This window comes from Bos taurus, chromosome 6, assembly GCF_002263795.3.
Source record: "Bos taurus isolate L1 Dominette 01449 registration number 42190680 breed Hereford chromosome 6, ARS-UCD2.0, whole genome shotgun sequence".
Classification (NCBI taxonomy): Eukaryota; Metazoa; Chordata; class Mammalia; order Artiodactyla; family Bovidae; genus Bos; species Bos taurus.
In genome coordinates this window covers 26,645,674-26,668,519 of record NC_037333.1, presented here as the reverse complement: position 1 = coordinate 26,668,519, position 22,846 = coordinate 26,645,674, and the positions used below count along the sequence as shown (strand labels likewise).

The window sequence follows — 22,846 nt, the reverse complement described above, 5'->3', positions numbered from 1 at the left end:
AATGCCAAATAATGTTCAAACTACTGCACAATTTCACTCATTTCACATGCTAGCAAGGTCATGCTCAAAATCCTTGAAGTGAGGCTTCAACAGTACATGAACTGAGAAATTCCAGATGTACAAGGTGAATTTAGAAAACGCAGAGGAACCAGAGATCAAATTCCCAACATTCACTGGATCATAGAAAAAGCAAGAGAAAGCCATAATAACATTTATTTCTGCTTCATTGACTACATTAAAGCCTCTGCCTGTGTGGATCACAACAAATTGTGGGAAATTCTTCAAGAGATGGGACTACCAGATCACCTTACCTGTCTCCCGTGAAACCTGGATACAGGTCAAGAAGCAATAGAACCAGACATGGAACAACAGACTGGTTCCAAATTGGGAAAGGAGTACATCAAGATTTATATTGTCACCCTGCTTATTTAACTTACATGCAGAGTACATCATGAGAAATGCCAGGCTGGATGAAGCACAAGCTGGAATCAAGTCTGCCAGGAGAAATATCAATAACCTCAGATATGCAGATGACACCACCCTTATGGCAGAAAGCAAAGAAACTAAAGAACCTCTTGATGAAAGTGAAAGAGGAGAATCAAAAAGCTGGCTTAAAACTCAACATTCACAAAACTAGGATCATGACATCCAGTTGCATCACTTCATGGGATATTTGAGGAAACAGTGGAAACAGTGACAGAGTTTATTTTCTTGGGCTCCAAAATCATTGTGGATGGTGACTTCAGACATGAAATTAAAAGACACTGATGTACAGAACAGTCTTATGGACTCTGTGGGAGAGGGAGAGGGTGGGAAGATTTGGGAGAATGACATTGAAACATGTAAAATATCATGTAAGAAACGAGTTGCCAGTCCAGGTTCGATACACGATACTGGATGCTTGGGGCTAGTGCACTGGGACGACCCAGAGGGATGGTGTGGGGAGGGAGGAGGGAGGAGGGTTCAGGATGGGGAACACATGTATACCTGTGGCGGATTCATTTTGATATTTGGCAAAACTAATACAATTATGTAAAGTTTAAAAATAAAATAAAATTAAATAAATAAATAAATAATAATAAAAATAAAAGTAATTGACCTGAAAAAAAAAAAAAAAAGATGCCTTCTCCTTGGAAGAAAAGTTATGACCAATCTTGACAGCGTATTAAAAAGCAGAGATATTACTTTGCCGACAAAGGTCTGTATGGTCAAAGCTATGTTTTTTTCAGTAGTCATGTATGGACGTGAGAGTTGGACCATAAAGAAGGCAGAGTGCCAAAGAATTGATGCTTTTGGAGTGTGGTGTTGGAGAAGACTCTTGAGAGTCCCCTGGACTGCAAGGAGGTCAAACCAATCAATCCTAAAGGAAATCAAACCTGAATATTCATTGAAGACTGATGCTGAAGCTGAAACTCCAATACTTTGACTACCTAAAAAAGAGCTGACTCATTGGAAAAGACCCTGATGCTGGGAAAGACTGAAGGCAGGAGGAGAAGGGAATGACAGAGGATGAGATGGTTGGATAGCATCACTCACCCGATGGACATGAGTTTGCACAAGCTCTGGGAGGAGTTTAAGCAAGCTCCAGAAGATGGTTACAGACAGGGAAGGCTGGCGTGCTGCAGTACACTGGGTCACAAAGAGTAGACATGACTGAGTGAGTGAACAAATAAATAATTGAGTGAACTGCAGTTTTTGAAATAAATATACCTGTATACCAAACATACAACTTTGTTTACCAATACTAACCTTGTATTCATATTGCATATCATATTTCTAGAGAGATTACTGAAATATATATACATATCATAAAATTTGACTAGTCCAGATACTAGTCATTATAGCAATATAATGGATACTAGTCCATTATAGCAATAATGAACACCTTGAAATACTATCATAGTATTTCAACTCTAAAACTGACAGTTACTAAAGCTGGAAATATCTCCTAAAGAATAGTAACAATGAATTTAGTAACTGTCAGGACTAAGGTGCAAAGTCAAGAAATGAAAAACATATATGTCACTTTTTGTTAATGGGCATGAAAAATTCCTAAGGAACTGAAAATAGATACAACTGAAGAAAACCTCAGGCTACAGGAGAAGCACTGAAGGCGCAAGAGGCATGCAGAATTCAACTCAGGAAGAACTGGCAACGTTGTTGTTTGAGCTAGGATATTTCTTTCTTGAAGAAACCACCTAAGTCTGTGCCCTGTGCTGGGTCAGATGTGGGCGTGGGGAGGTGACAAGAACAGAGAGCAAAAGTCGACAACCTTGGACAATGACACAAGAGAGTGTCTCAGATGTCTAGTGAAACACTGTTTGTGAAGACTCAAAGCCCAAGTGTCCCATTTATTGGCACATATTAACAACCTTTCCTTCCTACTGGAGAGCACGTTCAAAGAGTAGTTCAGAGCCCTAACAGCAGCAGCCCCTCCCCTGGCCCAGGAGGGCTGTTTCAGCACAGACTCTCCAGAGTCTAACAATTGTGTGACCATGGGTCCTAGTATTGCCAGCATTTTGATCTGGATCTATAGTTCTGATGTCCCATCCAATTTAGTATTTATTTTGAAAACAGCAGCCAAGTTTGAAAGATAGATCATTTGATCTATTTAGCAAGAAATCTCAATTACAAAACTGAACACAAAATCAAGTACTGACAAACATTTGAGGAAAGACAATTAAAAGGACATCTTAAAAAACCAACTCATAACCAAATAAGCAAAAGCATCATTCAGAATCATAGTTTAAAATCAGAATATGTAATGTCCTAAGACAGATAAGCTAACACCTACAAAATCCTGTAAAATGTAGGATCAAATGAAAACACAAATTTATGAAAAATAAAAATAGAGATAGAACTAACTTCTCAGACTGTAAATCAAAAACATAAATACGTAGTTTGAATAGGAGAAAGAAAGTTTTTGCATGACTAGGCTGGAAAAGAGCCAAATTATGCTCCAAGATCTTACAACAGAATCATAAAAAGAGTTAGAAGATACTAAAAGAATAAGTAATTTAGAAGCTAGAAGATCCAACATTAGTTAGTAAAAAAACAAAAGAAGCTGCATGCATGCTAAAGTCTCTTCAGTCGTGTTGGACTCTTTGTGACCCTATGGACTGTAGCCCACCAGGCTCTTTCTGTCCAGGGATTCTCCAGGCAAGGATACTGGAGTGGGTTCCCATACCCTCCTCCAGGGGATCTTCTCAACCCAGGGATAAAACCCACATCTCTCATGTCTCCTGCACTGGCAGGCAGGTTCTTTACCACTAGTGCCACCTGCAAGAAGCTGTTGGAGAGGGCAATATAAGAAGATATAATTGCTGGGAATTTCTGAGAATGAAAGAAAGGCATATGAACTCAAACTGAAGGGCTCAGCTAGATCCAAACAGAACAAATAAATAAAACCATCATATCTATTCAAATCAGTGAAAATTAAGGACAAAGAAAAATCCTGAATGATTACAACAAAAGGAAAAAATTACATACAGAGGAATGCTGAATACTGGCATGAGAAGACCAGTAAGCAATGTGAAAGATAAAGAGATTTTAAAAGCAGGTACAGAAGACAGATTACTTATAAAAAGATGACAATTAATCTGAAGACCAAATTATCAGCAATGGCAATGGAAGTCTGAAGCTAAGACTTTAGAGTGCTAAGAGAAATTAAATACCAAATAAAATGATACAGCCAGCAAAACTATAATGACACTGTAAGGATGGAATTAAGATTTGGCACGCATTTCACAGGTGAGCAAGGTACTGCCCCAAATCCTTCAAGTCAGGCTTCAACAGTATGTGAACTGAGAACTTTCAGATGGACAAGTTGGATTTAGAAAAGGCAGAGGAACAAGATAGCAAATTGTCAACATCTGTTGGATCACAGAAAAACCAAGATAATTCCAGAAAAACATCGACTTCTGCTTCACTGCCTATGCCAAAGCCTTTGACTGTGTTCAGTTCAGTTGCTCAGTCATGTCCGACTCTTTGGGACCCCATAAATCGCAGCACACCAGGCCTCCCTGTCCATCACTATCTCCCGGAGTTCACTCAAACTCATGTCCATAGAGTCGGTGATGCCATCCAGCCATTTCATCCTCTGTAGTCCCCTTTTCCTCCTGCCCCCAATCCCTCCCAGCATCAGAGTCTTTTCCAATGAGTCAACTCTTCATGTGAGGTGGCCAAAGAACTTGAGTTTCAGCCTTAGCATCATTCCTTCCAAAGAACACCCAGGGCTGATCTCCTTTAGAATGGACTGGTTGGATCTCCTTGCAGTCCAAGGGACTCTCAAGAGTCTTCTCCAACACCACAGTTCAAAAGTATCAATTCTTCGGTGCTCAGCTTTCTTCACAGTCCAACTCTCACATCCATACATGACCACTGGAAAAACCAAAGCCTTGACTAGATGGACCTTTGTTGGCAAAGTAATGTCTCTGCTTTTCAATATGCTATCTAGGTTGGTCATAGCTTTCCTTCCAAGGAGTAAGCGTCTTTTAATTTCATGGCTGCAGTCACCATCTGCAGTGATTTTGAAGCCCAGAAAAATAAAGTCTGACACTGTTTCCACTGTTTCCCCATCTATTTGCCATGAAGTGATGGGACCAGATGCCATGATCTTAGTTTTCTGAATGTTGAGCTTTAAGCCAACTTTTTTATTCTCCTCTTTCACTTTCATCAAGGGGATTACAATAAACTGTGGAACATTCTTCAAGACATGGGAATACCAGACCACCTCACCTGCATCCTGAGAAACCTATGTGAGGTCAAGAAGCGACAGTTAGAACCATGTATGGAACAACTGAGTGGTTCAGAATTGAGAAAAGGGTATGACAAGGCTGTTTATTGTCACCCTGTTTATTTAACTTATACAAAGAGCACATCATGAGAAATGTTAGCCTGGATGAATCACAAACTAGAATCAAGACTGCTGGGAGAAATATCAACCACCTCAGACATGTAGATGATAGCACTCTAATGGCAGAAAGCAAAGAGGAACTAAAGAGCCTCTTGATGAAGGTGAAAGAGGAGAGTGAAAAGGCTGGCTTAAACCTCAACATTCAAAAAACTAAGTAATGGTATCTAGTCCCACCACTTCAAGGCAAATAGATGGGGAAAAACTGGAAACAGTGGCAGATTTTATTTTCTTGGACTCCAAAATCATTGTGGATGGTGACTTCAGCCCTGAAATTAAAAGATGCTCGCTCCATGGAAGAAAAGCTATGACCAACCTAGACAGCGTATTAAAAAGCAAAGACATCACTTTGCCAACAAACGTCTGTATAGTCAAAGCTATGCATTTTCCAGTAGTCATGCATGGATGTGAGAGTTGAACCATAAAGAAAGCTGAGAGCTGAAGAACCGATGCTTTCAAATTGTGGTGCTGGAGAAGACTCTTAAGAGGCCCTTGTACAGACCAGTCTTTTGGACTCTGTGGGAGAGGGAGAGGGTGGGATGATTTGGGAGAAGGGCATTGAAATATGTATAATATCATATATGAAACTAGTCGCCAGTCCAGGTTCGATGCACGATACTGGATGCTTGGGGCTGGTGCACTGGGACGACCCAGAGGGATGGTATGGGGAGGGAGGAGGGAGGAGGATTCAGGATGGGGAACACGTGTATACCTGTGGCAGATTCATTTTGATATATGGCAAAACCAATACAATATTGTAAAGTTAAAAAATAAAATAAAAATTTTAAAAAAGAGGAAAAAACAGTAAGGAAGGAAAACAAAGGAATAAATGTACAAAAAAATAATAGGTTTTTAAAAATTAAAAAAAGAAAAAATAACAGTAGAAGAAAGAAAAAAGGGGGGAAAAGGAAAACTTCACATAACTGCAAAAGCCCAATGTAGAGGCAGAGGTTTATAACAACAATGAAAAGTGTGACTGAATATACACATATACCCATAAGCAAAATCAAAACAGTCCAACAACAACAACAACAAAAAAAAAGAGGCCCTTGGACAACAAGGAGATCCAACAAGCCCATCCTAAAGAAAATCAGTCCTGAATATTCAATGGAAGGACTGATGGTGAAGCTGAAGCTGGCCAATACTTTGGCCACCTGATCTGAAGAGCAGAGTCATTGGAAAAGAACCTGATGCTGGGATTTATTGTGGGTGGGAGTAGAAGGAAATGACAGAAGATGAGATGGTTACATGGCATCATCAACTCAATGGACATCAGCATGAGCAAACTCTGGGAGATAGTGAAGGACAGGGAAGTCTGGCGTGCTGCATTCCATGAGGTCACAAAGAACGGGGCATGACTTAGTAACTGAACAACAACGACAAAGATTTTTTATATATTTTTTAAAGTTAATTTGTTTCAAATTAAGCTGCTAACAATCTTTCCCAAATCATCATCTCTTCTATTTGTTTTCATCTCAGTGCTAGTGCTAGTTGTGCTACTTGTGCTAAGTCGCTTTCAGTCGTGTCCGACTCTTTGCAACCCCATGGACTATAGCCCACCAGGACGATAGGCTCCTCTGTCCATGGGATTCTCCAGGCAAGAGTACTGGAGTGGGTTGCCATTTCCTTCTCCAGGGGATCTTCCTGACCCAGGGATCAAACCTGCGTCTCCTATGTCTCCTGCACTGGCTTGGGTTCTTTACCGCTAGCACCGCCTGGGGAAAGCTTTCATCTCGGTAATGGCAAATCTCCTGACAGTTGTTTGGACCTAAATCTCTTAAGTCATCCTTGGCTTCTCCCTTGTCTCACATCCTACATCAGGATGCCACAGTCCATCAGCTAGCTTTACCTTCAAAAAATGCCTTGACTTCTTGCCACCTTCATTGTCAATACTCTGCACCAAGCTACCATTTTCTCTCACTGATATCACAATAACCTATTGATTCTACATCTGCTGTTCCCCAGTCTATAATGTACAAAGTGAACCTGCTAAAACAGATCATATCAACTATCATTTCAGAACCCTCTAAGAACCTTCCATCTCACTGTGAAGCATGACCTACAGAGAAAAGTGTCATCAAGATGTACACTACATCTCTGGGCACATATACTAATCTGCAAATCATTCTTTCTCTTAGAGCCTTACTTGTTTCTCTCATGTACCTTGAACTTGCTAGTCTCTCTTGCAAAATCTGTTCCCTGTGTCTGCAGTGTTTTTTCATTATATACCTTCATATTCTCTTAGTTCTTTTGGTCTGATTCAAAAGTTCCTTGACCCTCCTATCTAAAATTTCATATCACATTTTTCTGCTTTATTATACTGCTACACAATGTAACATACTACATACAACATGTTTTATGTTTTATCTTCCTTATTGCCTGTCTCCCTTCCTAGAATCTTAGTTCCATGAGAGCAGAGATTTTTGCATATATTACTTTATGCCCAGCACACAATATGAACTAGTTTGAATGAATAAATGAAAGTATTTACCACTAAAGTGCTCTTATCACAGCATTTATCACTAAAGGGGTTTCTAAATGATACACTTGAAGAAGAAGAAAAGTGATGGTAGAAGGAATGTCTGAAATGTAAAAAAAAAAAACTAAAGAAAATAATAATTAATGGTGAATCTAAACAGCAATTTATTGCATAAGATAATATGTAAGGTTAAACAAAAGTAAAGAAAGCTAAAGCATTGTTTGGGAGAGCAAAGATCTTGATGAAATATAAATTTTATTAAGTAAATGTGTGTGTAGCAACACCAAAGGTATTTTATAAAAATGTAAGAATAGCTTGCACACCAGTAAAGCAAACAGATGAAGTAGGCTCAGGGGTAGAAGACAGTGTGAAGGCCCTGAATCATTTCCCAAAAAAAGAAAAAAAACAAAGAAATACAGAAAATTGAAAACAACAGAAAATACAGATTTTGCAATCCGGTTATAAACATAAAATCCACCTAGTTCCTGAATATGTTAGCAACAAAAGGCAACAAATAAAAGCATATGGTCAGAAAACAGTTGAAAGTAGAAGAATGAAGAATGATATACCAGATAAATTCTAACCAAAAAAAAAAATGGCTGCTATACCTGAAACACACAAGTTAAGAGGGTCATTATAGCATGATAAATGGTTCAGTTTAACCGACAGCTATAATTGGTAGACACATAACAGTATTGATTCAAAAATTATTACATAAAAATTGAACAGACCATGAGGAGTAATTATAAAATATATCACTACAATGGGAATTTTTGACACACTACTCAAAGTAATTAATACATTAAGCAAGATAAAAAAGACATGAAAATTTCATTAATAAGCTAATTAATCTAGCTGATATTGGTAGAGCATTACATACAACTACTGGCAAATACATATTTTTAAGTGTTAATGGAATATTTATAAAAACAGTAAGTATTCAGCTTTAAATCAAACCTCAAGAGATTTCCAAAAATGAGCAACAGATAGATCAAATTTCTAGACTACAAAATTTAAAACTCAATCACCAAAAAACTGTACAAATTTTAATAAGGCTATAAACATTTATGAAACTTAAACAGAATTTTTAAAAACTTATAGGTCTAAGAAGATATTATAAGGTAAATTAGGATATATTTAAAACTGAATGATACTGAAAACACTATAAGCAGAGAGAAGTAGCATAATAGCTTAAACTACTGTCTAAGCCACTGAGATTTCAAAATTGTTTACAGATAGAGCAATAGCTGATTAAAGTCTGTTAACAAAGACTAATAAGAACAAGTTCAAGAATATTACAGGGTAAGTGAAGTGAATGTCTCTCACTCATGTCTGATCCTTTGCAACCCCATGGACTATAGATTTCCAGGCTCCTCTGTCCATGAAATTCTCCAGGCAAGAATACTGGAGTGGGTATCCATTCCCTTCTCCAGGGGATCTTCCCAACCCAAGGATCAAATCTAGATCTTCTCCATTACAGGCGGATTCTTTACCAGCTGAGCTACTAGGGAAGCCCATTACAGGGTAATCTCATCCATAAATATATGTGCAGCATCCACTTAAATAATATCATAGATAAAAGAGTAGGACACGACTGAGTGACTGAACTGAGCTGAACTGTAAAGAGCAGTGGCAGCACCAAGTCCAGGACACTAGACAGTCAGAGAACTCTTGACGCCAAGGGGTATTAGTGAGAACTCCCATGAATGCCTCCATCCAAATCCAAGATCTGGCACCACCCATCTGCCTGCAGCACCCAGTGCTGGATGCCTCACGCAAGCACAAGTGACACAGGGACACAAATGCAATCAGCAGCAGACAGGCTGCACAGACACCACAAAACACACCATCTCACATGACCCTATCCATCAGAGGAAAAGAACTCACCTCCTCCCACCAGAATGCAAGCCGAAGTCGCTCCCAACACAAAGCCTATACAACACACCAGCGCAGAGACCAAAAGCAAGAAGTACAACCCTACATCCTGGGGAAAGGAGACCTCAAACCCAGCGAGTTAGACAAAATGAAAGACAGGGAAATACCATGCAGGTGAAGGAACAAGGCAAAAATCCAAAAAACCAAGTAAACAAAGAGAAAATAGACAAACTATCTGAAAAAGAATTCAGAGCAATGTAGTAAAGATGATGCAAAATCTCAAAAACAGAATGAAGAAAATACAAGAAACTTTTAACACATTTTACAAAGACCTAGAAGAAATAAAGAATAAACAATGACAACACAATTACTGAAATTAAAAATACTCTAGAAGGAATCAATAGGAGAATAATTGAGGCAGAACAGACAAGTGACCTGGAAGATAGAATGGTGGAAATAACTGCTGAAGAGCAGTATAAAGAAAAAAGAATGAGAAGAAATTAAGATAGTCTCAGAGATCTCTAGGATAATAATTGTGAAAAGCAAAACAATAAAACTTCTATAAAAATTATTTAAGAACTATGATAAGGAATGAATTCTTAAATAGGATGCTAAAAGCAGTAACTGTAGGGAAAATAATAAATTTGATATCAAAATGAAAAAGTTAGATCCATCAATACAAATCATTAAGAACGTGAAAGTGTAATCATAGATTTATTTACATTATGTATAACTATAAAATATATCTAATATACCAAACACTACTAAAACTCAATAATTAAAAGATAAATATACAAGTTATATTAAAAGGCAGTTTACAACAGAGTATCTAAATAGTCAAAAAATATATGCAAAGGTATTAAACTTCACTGGTGGTGGTGTTCAGTCACTAAGTCATAGCTGATTCTTTGTGAACACTTGAACTGTAGCCCACCATGCTCCTCTGTCCATGGGATTTTCCAGGCAAGAATACTGGAGTGGATTGCTGTTTCCTTCTCCAGATTAAGCTTCATTAGCCATCAGGAAAATGTGTATTAAAGACTCGATGTAATACTCCTAAAGACTAATGGCTAAAATGAGAAAAAAAAATGATGCTATGGTTTTTCCAGTAGTCATGTATGGATGTGAGAGTTGGACCTTAAAGAAGGCTGAGCACCAAAGAATTGATGCTCTTGAACTGTGATACTGTAGAAGACTTTTGAGAGTCCCTTGGACTGCAAGGAGATCCAACCCATCCATCCTAAAGGAAATCAGTCCTGAATATTCACTGGAAGGACTGATGCTGAAGCTGAAGTTCTAGTACTTTGGCCACCTGATGCAAAGAGATGACTCACTGAAAAAGACCCTGATGCTGGGAAAGACTGAAGGCAGGAGGAGGAGGGGACGACAGAGGATGAGATGGTTGGAAGGCATCACCAACTCAATGGACATGAGATTAAGCAAGCTCTGGGAGATGACAAAGGACAGAGAAGCCTGGACTGCTCCAGTCCATGGGTCACAAAGAGTTGGACATGGCTAAGTGACTGAACAACAACAACTTCAACACTATTCATAAAAGCACTAAACTAGAAACAACCTAAATTTCCATCAGTAGTCAAATGGATAAAGAAAGTGTGATATATTATATTGAAAATGAACTAATTACTGCTACTTGCAGCAACATAGATGACAGCCTACAAATTAAGAGGTTGAGAGAAAGAAGCCAGACACAAAACAGAACCCACCATATTCAATTTTTATAAAAGTTGAAACAGTGAAAATAAACCAATGGTGTCAAAAACCAGAACAGTGGCTACTTTGGGGCAAAAGAAGTAGGGGGTTAAGGATGCTTGTAATGTTCTGTTTCTTCATTTGATAATGGTTATATGGGTGTTTATAAAAAACCTTTGAGATATAAAGTAATGATTTTGTACTTTCTATAATGTTTTAATAAATGTTTTTATTATAAAAAGTACATGGCGTGGAAGTTACTGATTATAATCAGATAAATGTTTGTCCTCTGAAATTATAAATTTAATATTTCTGTTATTGCTTTGTAATAGTAATATACTTATAACAAAAATTACATCTATGATCCCTAAAATGCTAACAGATACACTGAAGCTATGATGGGAAAATTTAGCTTTATATGTAAAGAGGCTTTTAAAATATGTTTTCAATATCCTAATATTTCCTAGGATTTCACATTTCATTACATTTCCTCAAAATACAAATCACTCTGCAGTGAAGAATAATCTGCATATATAATCTTGAATTCAGACAATGAAACCTTCTAGCAACATCAAATAATATTTTAAGAGAATCGTAACATATTCAGGTAACCAATGCTGACTCTACAAAGTACGCTACAAAAAAATCAATTTTTATCACTCGAAATCTATTGCAATTAGAGAGCAATGCCAAGTCACTGACACACTAATGGGTTTCAAAATATTTCAAAAAGAACAAGGAAATTGCTAAGTGTTTAATTGAAATGCAGTTCCAACAATTATAGCAAATTGGATAATATGAGCTTTCTGGAAAGCTACCATATAAAACTATCATATCATACAGTATTGAGTTTTAATAAATTTGCAGAATCATCTAGATACACTTTATATAACAATTATCCTACACTGAACTATGTAAAATCTTTTATTATATCTTCTAATATAAATTGAGTTAATTTCTATGTTCCAAGTGTTTGAATTTTAATTTAATTTTAGAACAGTGTAGCATTTCTGAAAAGGATCTGCTCCAAAAATTCAACACGGCTTGCTTGAAAAGAATATTATATCTGACTAAAACATATTTTTCATGTATTCAACTGTAGTACTCTACTGCATGGAAATAATTAAGCTTTAGGAACAGGATTATCTGAACCTAAGGTGTTAAATTGGGCTTCCCTGGTTGCTCAGCTCCATTTCCCAGCATGCCGTGGGGGGTGGAGTTGAGGAAGACTCCAGCGCCCCAGACTACCTGACTTCTCCGTGTCAGTCTGGTCCCACCCTGAAGAAAATGGAGGTGGCCAGCAGCCCTGCAGCTCCAGAACCCGGCGAGATCTGGGCTCTAAAGCAGTGTCTGCTGCGCTGCAACAACAGCCGCGAACAGCACGGCATGGCAGCCTCATGCCTCGAGGAGCTGAGGAACAAGGCTTCTGACATTCTGGCCATCGATAAGTCCCAGGCGCCAGTCACCCTGGTCCTGGAAGAGGATGGCACCATAGTGGATGACTATGATTACTTCCTGTGTCTTCCTGCCAATACTAAGTTTGTGGCATTGGCTGGGAATGAGAAGTGGACACACAATTCAGATGGAGGTACAGCTTGGATAACCCAAGAGTCCTTCCACAGAGATGAAACAGACAGCGGGGCAGGGCTGAAGTGGAAGAACGTGGCCAGGCAGCTGAAGGAAGACCTATCCAGCATCATCCTGATGTCCAAGGAGGAGCTCCAGATGCTCACTGATGACCCATGTTCGGAGCTGCCTCAGGAACTCGGCCAAAATCATGTGGTAGTCCAGGGGCTCCAGAACACCCTCCAGCAGGTGCTTGACCAGAAAGAGGAAGCCCGTCAGTCCAGACAGCTCGTGGAACTTTACCTCCAAGCTTTGGAGAAGGAAGGCAGCATCTTGTTGAAGCAGCAAGAGTCCAGAGCTGACCTCGGGGATGAAAGGGACGCTGCTGAGACGGGCGTTAGAAAGCGCTCCTCAGACATTATGCCTGCAAGCCAGATCCTCTTAGTGCTAAAGGAGAAATCTGCCCCAGAGCTGAGTTTGTCTGGTCCGGATCTGGAAGTGGGCAAGCACCAGGGACCCTGACCTTTGGAGGGAGACACTTGTATCGGGATTTTTTCACCTCTGCAGACCCTGCATTATAGCTGCCAATTTGCCTATCATTACATGCAGAACTTCTCTTGTAGCTCAGTTGGTAAAGAATCTGCCTACAATTCAGGAGACCGGGGTTTGATTCCTGGGTTGGGAAGATCCCTTGGAGAAAGAAATGGCAACCCACTCCAGTATTCTTGCCTGGAGAATCCCATGGACTGTAACCTGTCAGGCTCCTCTGTCCACGGGGTCACAAGAGTTAGACACAACTTATCAACTAAACTGCCGCCACCACCACCACCACCACTAATGTGTTAAATTGGGCTTCCTTAGTAGCTCAGCTGGTAAAGAATCCACCTGCAAGGCAGGAGACCTGGGTTTGATTCCTGTTTTAGGAAGATCCCCTGGAAAAGGGAAAAGCTACCCACTCAGTATTCTGGCCTGGAGAATTCCATGGACTGTATAGTCCATGGAGTCTCAAAGAGTCGGACATGACAGACTCTTTTCAACATGTTAAATTAAAACTTGAAAATCATAATTTCTGACCAAAATGTTGTAATAATTAGATATAATCGGTAGACCCACTTAAAACTGATATTTAGTTTTCATATTATGAATACACAAATATTGTTCATAGCTGTGCCACTCATTTCACTGTCTTTCCTGGTCCATTTTAAGTTCTTCGAGAACTTTTCTTTCTTCTTTGCTTTTCCATGTATTTAGCATGCCTATGCTGTGCAGTGCTTAGTCACTCAGTCATGTCTGACTCTTTGCAACTCCATGGACCACAGCCCACCAGGCTCCTCAGTCTGTGGGGATTCTCCAGGCAAGAATACTGGAGTGGGTTGCCATGCCCTCCTCCAGGGGATATTCCCAACCCAGGGATCGAACCCAGGCCTCCCACATTGCAAGATTCTTTATCATCTGAGCCACCAGGGAAGCTCCTAGCATGCCTATAGACCCTATTGATAATATAAAATATCATCTATAACTCTTCTATAGTCAAGCATAACAGGTAACTTATAATATTCATTTTATTCCTGGAGACACTACTCTTGTTTTGCCCTTCTGCTAAGGTCTGATGCTTGGCTGCCTTCTAGGATTTATCTGTAGCAATATCCTAGGAACTCCTTTGTCCTTTTTCTGTATTGAATCCTGGATCTTGTGTCTTCTGAATTCATGGCACCCTTGCCTGGGGGTACACATACTCTGCTAATTTGTTGAAAAAGTGTTTAGGGAAGATAAATTTGGTGAGAACTTATGTATCTGAAAACCTCCTTTTTTTTTAACCTTCATGCTAGATTGATCCTGTGTGTGAGAAGAGAATTCTGGATTGGAAATTATTTTCTCTGGGCATTTGAAAGGCATTGTGCACAGTCTTATAGTTTCTAATGTTGCTGTTGAGAACTAGAAAGTATTCTAATGTTTAGACATTGTGTATAAATTGTATTTTTCTCTTTTCCAAAACACTGTACGAAATTCTATTCACACTCATTTTCACAAAATCTCATGATGTGAGTTTGCTTATTGACTGTGCTGGACACTCTATGGCATCTTCAAATCAAGAAAATGCACTTTATTCAATATCCTGTACTCTTACACTTCTCCCCAACCCTAATGCTAATATCACATTATTCTCAGAACATTCTTTTCATTTTGCAAGGGTTTTTCAAGGACTAGTATAACTTGTGTCTGGTGCATTCTGATTTCTTTCAACCAACAAGACAACACAAGCTGTGATGAACATGTAAGCTAGACAGGAACCCAGGGTTATAATCTGGCCAGTGATATAGCTGGTACTGAAGTGAAGTGAAATTGCTCAGTCGTGTCCTATTCTTTGTGAACCCATGGTCTGTAACCTACCACCCTCCTCCATCCATAGGATTTTCCAGCAAGAGTACTGGAGTGGGTGGCCATTTCCTTCTCTAGAGAATCTTCCCAACCCAGGGATCGAACCCAGGCCTCCTGCATTGTAGGCAGATGCTTTTCCGTCTCAGCCACCAGGGAAGTCCTACTCAGAAGTAAAATTACAACAGATGGAGCTCATATTCAAACCCCCAGATTTGTTTCTTTTTTCTTTCTTCTTTAAGATTCACATGCCCATAGTATATACTGCGGAAGACATCCATTTCCCCTCAAGTCTCAGATTTGTAGATGCTGTGGGAGGGACAATGGGAGTAATTGTTTAATGACTACAGAGTTTCAGTTTTAAAAGATGGAAAGAGTTCTGAAGATGGATGGCAATAATGGTTGAAGAAATGGATGTATTTAATACCACAGAACTATACACTTAAAATGGTTAAGATGATCAGATAACATTAATTTGTTCAATATATTTACAGCTCACTTAAAAATAATATATAAATTTGTTTATACATTTTTAATATTTTCTTCTACCTATTTTCCATTTCTGCCTTTAAACTCCTGGAAGCAAAAAATATATTTGTTTGTTTGACAGAACTTTCCAAATTTGGGGCGGGGGGAGACATCAAGGCATAAACTCAAAAAACAGTGTATATATGTATCAGGATAAATATATAGAAAATCATACCTAGGTTCATCATAGTAAAACTGTTATAAACCGAAGAAAAAGAAACATATTTAAACTATCTTGAGAACAAATATACATTATCTTCAAGGAAGCAATAGTTAGATGGACAATATTTAGGTGATTCTGAATTCTATACAGAAACAATGGAAGCTAAAATACAATTGAATGATAATTTTCAAGTGCTGAACAATCACTGTCAATATTTAAAATTTAAAACCCAAGTGAAATATGGAAGGGAAAAAACACAAAAATCAAATAACTAAAATGTCTTAACCAGCACTAATGGAGAAAACTCAAGTCCTATATACAAATAAATTAGAGATATAATGACATCAAAAGAAGGAAAAATTGAGGAATGTGTTCACTATATTGAGTAAGCGAATTCTGATAAGCAGAATTTTAAATATATCATTCCAAGATTCCTATCTCCTGGTTAACGAAACAAACACTAATCTGTCAACTACTATGAAGGAATTTTTGTTGATGTAACTGAAGTATCAGTCAATGGATCTTCCCTAGTGGATCAGTGGTAAAGAATCTGCTTGCCAATGCAGGCAATGTGGGTTCAATGCGTGGGCCGGGAAGATCCCCTAGAGAAGGAAATGGCAACCTACTCTAGTGTTCTTGCCTGGAAAATCCCATGGACCGAGGGGCCTGGACAGCTACAGTCCACGGGGTCACAAAGAGTTAGACACAACTTAGAAACTAAACAACAACTGATCTTAAAATATGGAGATTATTGGATGCTGCTGCTGCTGCTAAGTCACTTCAGTCGTGTCTGGCTCTGTGCGACCCCAGAGACGGCAGCCCACCAGGCTCCCCCGTCCCTGGGATTCTCCAGGCAAGAACACTGGAGTGGGTTGCCATGTCCTTCTCCAATGCACAAAAGTGAAAAGTGAAAGTGAAGTCACTCAGTCATGTCCAACTCATCGCAACCCCATGGACTGCAGCCCACCAGGCTCCTCCATCCATTGGATTTTCCAGGCAAGAGTACTGGAGTGGGGTGCCACTGCCTTCTCTGGATTATTGGATGAACCTGACCCAATTAGGTGAGTCCTTTAAAAGTAGAGTTTTCTCTACCTAGTGGCAGATGAGGCAGTCAAATATCTGAAGCACAGTAAGATTTTGATATGCCTCTCCTAGCTTAAGGATAGAGGAAGCCATGTGCCAAGGCATGCAGGCAGGTTGCATTCAACCAGAGCTCAGAGTAGCCCACTGGTTGACTGTAGCAAAGAAACAGGGACCCCAATCCTAAAACCATGAAGACCTTAATTCAGTCAACAGCTTGAATGAATGTGGGGACAGATATTTCCCTGGAACCTTCAAGTAAGAGTCTAGTTTCACCAACACTGATTTTTTAACCTTTTTGAGAGGTTAACCATATAACCTCAATGAGATGTCCAGACTTCTGACCAACAGAACTGTGGGCTAATACAGGGGTTTGGTTTAAGGCACTGAGTTTGTGATAATTTATTATATACAGCAATAAAAAACAAACACACTACTAATGTATAATGTTTAGACCCACAAGACATCATAAAAAATAATATACCTTAAGAAGACTATTTGGGAGGCAGTCCTAAGATGGCGGAGGAATAGGAAGGAAGACCACTTTCTCCCCCACAAATTCATCAAAAGAACATTTGAATCCTGAGCAAATTCCACAAAACAACTTCTGAATAATGGCAGAGGACATCAGGCACCCAGAAGGCAGCCCATTGTGTTTGAAAGGAGGTAGGACAAAATATAAAAGATAAAAAGAGAGACAAAAGATGTAGGGACAGATACGCCCTCGGAAGGGAGGCTTAAAAAAGAGAGACGTTTCCAAACACCAGGAAACACTCTCTCTGGCGGGTCTGTGGCGAGCCCTGGAATCTCACAGGGCAAAATAATCAGGAGGAAAAATAAATAAATAATTAAAACCCACAGATTACGTGCCTAACAGCAACTCCCAGCAGAGCAGCAGCCCAGATGCTTGCATCCCTACTAGCAAGCGGGGGGGTGGACAGGGAGGCGCGGGCTGCATTGCTGAGGGTAAGGACCAAGCATGAATGCCCCAAGGGAAATCTGAGGGTTTTAACTTGAGATAGCAACCCAGACTGTGATATAGCTATTCCGTGAAAAGCCCTAACACAGTGGAAGTGAGAAAGAGAATTAAGGGACTAGATCTGATAGACAGAGTGCCTGATGAACTATGCACAGAGGTTCATGACATTGTACAGGAGACAGGGATCAAGACCATCCCCATGGAAAAGAAATGCAAAAAAGCAAAATGGTTGTCTGAGGAGGCCTTACAAATAGCTGTGAAAAGAAGAGAAGTGAAACACAAAGGAGAAAAGGAAAGATATTCCCATTTGAATGCAGAGTTCCGAAGGATAGCAAGGAGAGACAAGAAAGCCTTCCTCAGCGATCAATGCAAAGAAATAGAGGAAAACAACAGAATGGGAAAGACTAGAGATCTCTTCAAGAAAATTAGAGATACCAAAGGAACATTTCAGATGGGCTTGATAAAGGGCACAAATGGTATGGGCCTAATAGAAGCAGAAGATATTAAGAAGAGGTGGCAAGAATACACAGAAGAACTGTACAAAAAAGATCTTCATGACCCAGATAATCATGATGGTGTGATCACTCACCTAGAGCCAGACATCCTGGAATGTCAAGTGGGCCTTAGAAAGCATCACTATGAACAAAGCTAATGGAGGTGATGGAATTCCAGTTGAGCTCTTTAAAATCCTGAAAGATGATGCTGTGAAAGTGCTGCACTCAATATGCCAGCGAATTTGGAAAACTCAGCACTGGCCACAGGACTGGGAAGGTCAGTTTTCATTCCAATCCCAAAGAAAGGCAATGCCAAAGAATGTTGAAACTACCGCACAATTGCACTCATCTCACATGCTAGTAAAGTAAAGCTCAAAATTCTCTAAGCCAGGCTTCAGCGATACGTGAACCGCGAACTTCCAGATGTTCAAGCTGGATTTAGAAAAGGCAGAGGAACCAGAGATCAAATTGCCAACATCCGCTGGATCATGGAAAAAACAAGAGAGTTCCAGAAAAACATCTATTTCTGCTTTATTGACTATGCCAAAGCCTTTGACTGTGTGGATCACAATAAATTGTGGACAATTCTGAAAGAGATGGGAATACCAGACCACCTGACGTGTCTCTTGAGAAATCTGTATGCAGGTCAGGAAGCAACAGTTAGAACTGGACATGGAACAACAGACTGGTTCCAAATAGGAAAAGGAGTTTGTCAAGGCTGTATATTGTCACCCTGCTTAGTTAACTTCTATGCAGAGTACATCATGAGAAACCCTGGGCTAGAAGAAGCACAAGCTGGAATCAAGATTGCCAGGAGAAATATCAATAACCTGAGATATGCAGGTGATACCACCCTTATGGCAGAAAGTGAAAAGGAACTAAAAAGCTTCTTGATGAAAGTGAAAGGGGAGAGTGAAAAAGTTGGGTTAAAGCTCAACACTCAGAAAACGAAGATCATGGCATCTGGTCCCATTACTTCATGGCAAACAGATGGGGAAACAGTGGAAACAATGTCAGACTTTATTTTGGGGGGCTCCAAAATCACTACAGATGGTGATTGCAGCCATGAAAATAAAAGACGCTTACTCCTTGGAAGGAAAGTTATGACCAACCTAGACAGCATATTAAAAAGCTGACACATTACTTTGCCAACAAAGATTCGTCTAGTCAAGGCTATGGTTTTTCCAGTGGTCATGTGTGGATGTGAGAGTTGGACTGTGATGAAAGCTGAGGGCTGAAGAATTGATGCTTTTGAACTGTGGTGTGTGGAGAGGCCCTTGGACTGCAAGGAGATCCAATCAGTCCATCTTAAAGGAGATCAGTCCTGGGTGTTCTTTGGAAGGACTGATGCTGAAGCTGAAACTCCAATACTTTGCCCACCTCATGTGAAGAGTTGACTCATTGAAAAAGACCCTTATACTGGGAGGGATTGGGGGCAGGAGAAGGGGATGACAGAGGATGAGATGGTTTGATGGCATCACCAACTCAATGGACATGAGTTTGGGTAAACTCTGGGAGCTGGTGACGGACAGGGAGGCCTGGTGTGCTGCAATTCATGGGGTCACAAAGAGTCGGGCATGACTGAACGACTGAACTGAAATGAACTGAAGCCACCACCAGGCCCGCTCACAGAACAAAGGACTGAACAGAGCTAGCCGGCTGAGGACCAGCCCACCCCCTCCAGAGACAGGCAGGCAAGGGCAGCCAGAGCCAGAAGTGGGCAGTCGCAGCCCCAGAGGCATCCTATACCAAACTGCTAGCAGACTTCATTGCTAACCAAGACTTCTTGGGATTCTGGATGGTCGACCTCCCCTGGGAGGGTCAGAGCCAGAGATCAGCTCTCCAGAAGAGACACACAGCACACCTGAGAATGCGTGCCCGTTGTACACCCAGAAAACCAAGCAGCTGGGATGGGGGAGGCAATAAGACACAGCCTTCAACTGGGGGCAACTGTTGTCGCCAAGCACCTGGTCACCTGAGCTGCTCGGACCTGGAACAGGCACAAAACGCTGGCCCAACCAAGTCTGCACCTTTGTGGAGTATCCAAGAACCTGAACCTGAGCGGCTTTGACCTGGGAAGTGCATGCAACCCAGGGCCAGCATCAGACAGTTCCTGCCAGAGCAGCCTAGAGCCTGAGCAGTGTAGACTGGGACAGCACACACACTGTGAGCAGGGGCAAACCCAGTGTGGCTGAATCACTGTGAGCACACGCCAGTGATATTTGTTTGCAGTGTTCCTCCCTCCACACAGCACGACTGAACAAGTGAGCCTAAAAAAAGTGACCACCACCGCCCCCGTGTCAGGGTGGAAATCAGACACTGAAGAGAAGAAGCTAAAATAAACAGAGGGAACTACTTTGGAAGTAACAGGTGCAATAGGTTAAAACTCTGTAGTTAGCACTGACTACATAGGAAGGGGCCTATACATCTTGAGAAGTACAAGCTGGACCAATCTGAAAATGAACTGACCCCACATTGTCCACAACAGCTCCAGAGAAAGTCCTAGATATATTTTTACTATTATCATTTTTTTATTTGAAAAAAATTTTTTTGCATTTTTAAGTCCCCTATTACTCCTTTAATTTTCATTTTTATAACCTACTATTACCTTGCCAAAAAAATACCCTATTTTTAAAGCAAACTTCATATATATATATATTTTATAATTTTTGTGACTTTTTTTAATACTGTATTTTTGAGAATCTAACCTCTACTCTAGATTTTTAATCTTTGCTTTTTGGTATTTGTTATCAATTTTGTACCTTTAAGAAACCAATCTTCAGTACCCATTTTTACTTGGGAGTGAGATCACTGGCCTGATTGCTCTCTCCCCCTTTTGACTTTCTCCACCAGGCCGCCTCTATTTCCTCCCTCCCCCTTTTCTTCTCTACCCAACTCTGTGAATCTCTTTGTGTGTTCTGGGTTGTGGAGAACACTTTAGGAACTGATTACTGGCTGGATCTGTCTCTTTCAATTCCCCCTTTTATCTTCCTGGCCACCTCTGTCTCCTTCCTCCCTCTTCTCTTCTCTGTGTAACTCTGTGAACATCTCTGAGGGGTCCAGACTGTAGAGAGGACATAGGGAAGTGATTACTGGCTAGCTTGCTCTCTCGCATTTTGATTCCCCCTCTTCTCCTCCTGGTCACCTCTAGCTCCCTCCTCCATCTTCTCTTCTCCATGTAACTCTGTGTACCTCTCTCGGTGTCCCTACTGTGGAGAAACTTTTCATCATTAACCTAGATGTTTTATCATCAGTGCTGTATAGATGGAGAAGTCTTGAGGCTACTGTAAGAATAAGACTGAAAACCAGAGGCAGGAGGCTTAAGTCCAAATCCTGAGAACATTTGAGAACTTCTGAATCCAGGGAACATTAATCAATAGGAGCTCATCAAACACCTCCATACCTACACTGAAACCAAGCACCACCCAAGGGCCAACAAATTCCAGAGCAAGACATACCATGCAAATTCTCCAGCAACACAGGAACATAGCCCTGAGCTTCAATATACAGGCTGCCCAAAGTCACACCAAACCCACTGACATCTCGTAACTCATTACTGGACACTTAATTGCACTCCAGAGAGAAGAAATCCAGCTCCATCTCCCAGAACACCAACACAAGCTTCCCTAACCAGGAAACCTTGACAAGCCATCTGTCCAACCCCACCCACAGGGAGGAACCTCCACAATAAAGAGAAACCATAAAACTGCCAGAATACAGAAAGGCTGCCCCAAACACAGCAATATAAACAAGATGAAAAGGCAGAGAAATACCCGGCAGGTAAAGGAACAGAATAAATGTCACTAAATCAAACAAAAGAGGAAGAGATAGGGAATCTACCTGATAAAGAATTCAGAATAATGATAGTGAAAATGATCCAAAACCTTGAAAACAAATTGGAGTTACAGATAAATAGCCTGGAGACAAGGATTGAGAAGATGCAAGAAAGGTTTAACAAGGACCTAGAAGAAATAAAAGAGAGTCAATATATAATGAATAATGCAATAAATGAGATCAAAAACACTCTGGCGGGAACCAACAGTAGAATAATTGAGGCAGAAGACAGGATAAGTGAGGTAGAAGATAGAATGGTAGAAATAAATGAAACAGAGAGGAAAAAAGAATTAAAAGAAATGAGGACAACCTCAGAGACCTCCGGGACAATGTTAAATGCCCCAACATTCGAATCATAGGAGTCCCAGAAGAAGAAGACAAAAAGAAAGACCATGAGAAAATACTTAAGATCATAGTGGAAAACGTCCCTAAAATGGGGAAGGAAATAATCACCCAAGTCCAAGAAACCCAAAGAGTCCCAAAACCCAAGGCAAAACACCCCAAGACACATATTAATCAAATTAACAAAGATCAAACTCAAAGAACAAATATTAAAAACAGCAAGGGGAAAACAACAAATAACACATAAGGGGATTCCCATAAGGATAACAGCTGATCTTTCAATAGAAACTCTTCATGCCAGAAGGGAATGGCAGGACATACTTAAAGTGATGAAAGAAAATAACCTACAGCCCAGATTACTGTACCCAGCAAGGATGTCATTCAAATATGAAGGAGAAAGCAAAAGCTTTACAGACAAGCAAAAGCTGAGAGAATTCAGCACCACCAAACCAGCTCTCCAACAAATGCTAAAGGATCTTCTCTAAACAGGAAACACAGAAAGAGTGTA

At 40.2% G+C, this 22,846-nt stretch overlaps 1 protein-coding gene and 1 pseudogene across 4 annotated transcripts in view; one reads left to right on the top strand and one right to left on the bottom strand.

Annotated features, from left to right (window-relative positions):
* Positions 1-22,846, bottom strand: part of STPG2 (sperm tail PG-rich repeat containing 2) — a 636,117-nt gene that overhangs the window by 344,570 nt on the left and 268,701 nt on the right. The window lies entirely within an intron of this gene.
* LOC100301359 (DNA fragmentation factor subunit alpha pseudogene) lies at positions 12,153-13,097 on the top strand (annotated as a pseudogene).